Genomic DNA, 2,147 nt, shown 5'->3' with positions numbered 1-2,147 from the left:
GTGTGGAAAAAACCCCGGTTTGTTGATACCACAGCCCGGGAGGAACCTAAGTACCAGTTTAAATTCTTAAGTTCTTGGCTAAATAAAAGATAATTTCTGTTAACCCGGCTCCCGTCTCTCTTGTGGTTGTGTTTTGTGGCAGCTTAAACCTCTCCTCGTCTTGGGGCCCGAGTCACAGCATCCTTTGTATAAAGCAAACGTTGTCTCATCCAAGATACAATACCACATCACTGCAAAAATTGAAATGTTTCCAGCGATGTGGTATTGCATCTCGGATAAGACCGCAGATATGAAAATCAGGTGTTATTGAAAAAATGGGCCTGACACGGGTTCATTTCACATTTCGATGTCAGTCATAGCATGTTTTCTAAGTGCTCAAATGACGTCAGGTTTCTGAAATGTCTAGATAAATAATTGTTAATGTGTGTGTGACTTCTATTAAAAGATTTTCTAAATGTAGCTTCAACGAATGAACTACAAAGCATGAAACGGGTAGCTATGCTGCAAAAAAGTATGACATTATGGATTGTTGTTTGTATTCCACATATCTTAACAGTCGGCTTCAAAGAGATTGTTTAAGTCCTTTATGCTTTTGGCTCCGATGTGTGCGCTAAAATGTCACATAAACTTTAGCGCATACAAAATTCAACTATGCAAAACCATTTTAGAGGAGAAACGCAGCAGAATGGAATGCCGATTGAGTTTCTATTAACCGATAAGAATATATTTTCAGGGATCATTTCTATAGTTCTTTGCTTAGAAATGTGTTTCGAAAGTGCTTGTTTCCCAACCCATGATGAAGAGTTATGATGCTCCTTTCTGAGCATGAATTGGGCACAGAGCAGTGAGTGAGACCTGTGTCGTTGATGAGCGTTCTTTATTGCTTTTTGCAATATTGGAGTCAAGTCATCCTCATTTATATAGCGCTTTTAACAATGTAGATTGTTTCAAAGCAGCTTTACAGAGATAAACATATAATTTAACGTAACAGAGATTGGTTTGGTTTTATAGTGGCTCTTGAAAAATGTTTTTTCCAGCTAAAGTTAGTTTTGATTGATTCACTTCCGTCTAAATGATCATTTGTTATTAAATTAGGGGCCGCTAAGACGACACTGTTCTCTCTAAACAGACTTTAAACGTGAACCTGTGATAGACGCTGATGGCATTCACATGCGCATTAAGAATTGATTCTATAGTTATGTGCGTTTGAATATATGTGCGCAGGTTTGTAATTCCTTACAAACCATGCCTAAACAAACTACTTGTCTATAAATTTTGATGCAGAATTTTTATTTTATCTTATCACTTTGGGTAGGTACGCGAACCGAAAAATTCCACAACGCTTTATCTGTAGAGTGGTATAGGGATCCTACATAGGGAGAGGCTAGTTGGCACTTCAGCAATGCATTGTCATCGGGTCCAGGCGAAAGTCCTTTGTCAGATCTGGATACGGCCTGGATCCAGCAGGCTGCGGGAAAACCTCGGGATAAACAAAGACACTAAAATTAGCGTAGATGCCATTCTTCTTATGATGTAACGAGTACATCAGGATATGAGGGAAGTGTTCCCAGTTCCGGCTGACTTAATCTAAGCAGCCTAATATTGAATTATGGAAGGCTATAGAGTGTTATGTGAATGCTAGGTCAAAGAGATGTGTTTTTAGTCTAGCTTTGAACTGACAGACTGTGTCTGCTTCCCGGACAATGTTAGGAAGATTGTTCCAAAGTTTTGGTAATAAATAGGAAAAGGATCTACCACCAGCAGTCGATTTATATATTCTAGGTATTATCAACTGGCCGGAGTTTTGAGATCGCAATAGACGTGAAGGACTATAATGCGTTAAGAGCTCGCTCAAGAACTGGGGAGCTAAACCATTTAGTGCTTTGTAAGTAATCAGCAATATTTTAAAATTTATACGATGTTTAATAGGGAGCCAATTCAGTGTTGACAGAACCGGGCTAATATGGTCGTACTTCCTGGTTCTGGTAAGAAATCTAGCGGCTGCGTTTTGAACTAGCTGTAGTTTGTTTATTAAGCGTGCAGGGCAACCACCCAGTAGAGCATTACAATAATCTAGCCTTGATGTCATGAACGCATGAACTAGTTGTTCCGCATTTGTCAATGAGAGCATATGACGTAATTTAGAT

The 2,147-nt window shown here is 39.1% G+C and overlaps 1 non-coding gene across 1 annotated transcript; it reads left to right on the top strand.

Annotated features, from left to right (window-relative positions):
* Positions 1-717: 717 nt before the first annotated feature.
* On the top strand, positions 718-925 carry LOC143730040 (small nucleolar RNA U3). Its single transcript, XR_013200275.1, has one exon. It is a non-coding gene; the product is annotated as a small nucleolar RNA U3 (small nucleolar RNA).
* The last annotated feature ends 1,222 nt before the right edge of the window (positions 926-2,147 follow it).

Source organism: Siphateles boraxobius, unplaced genomic scaffold (genome assembly GCF_051911475.1).
Source record: "Siphateles boraxobius isolate OS27281-9 unplaced genomic scaffold, OSU_SipBor_1 8, whole genome shotgun sequence".
Classification (NCBI taxonomy): Eukaryota; Metazoa; Chordata; class Actinopteri; order Cypriniformes; family Leuciscidae; genus Siphateles; species Siphateles boraxobius.
The sequence above is the reverse complement of the archived record's forward strand: the minus strand, read 5'-3'. Positions and strand labels throughout refer to the sequence as shown.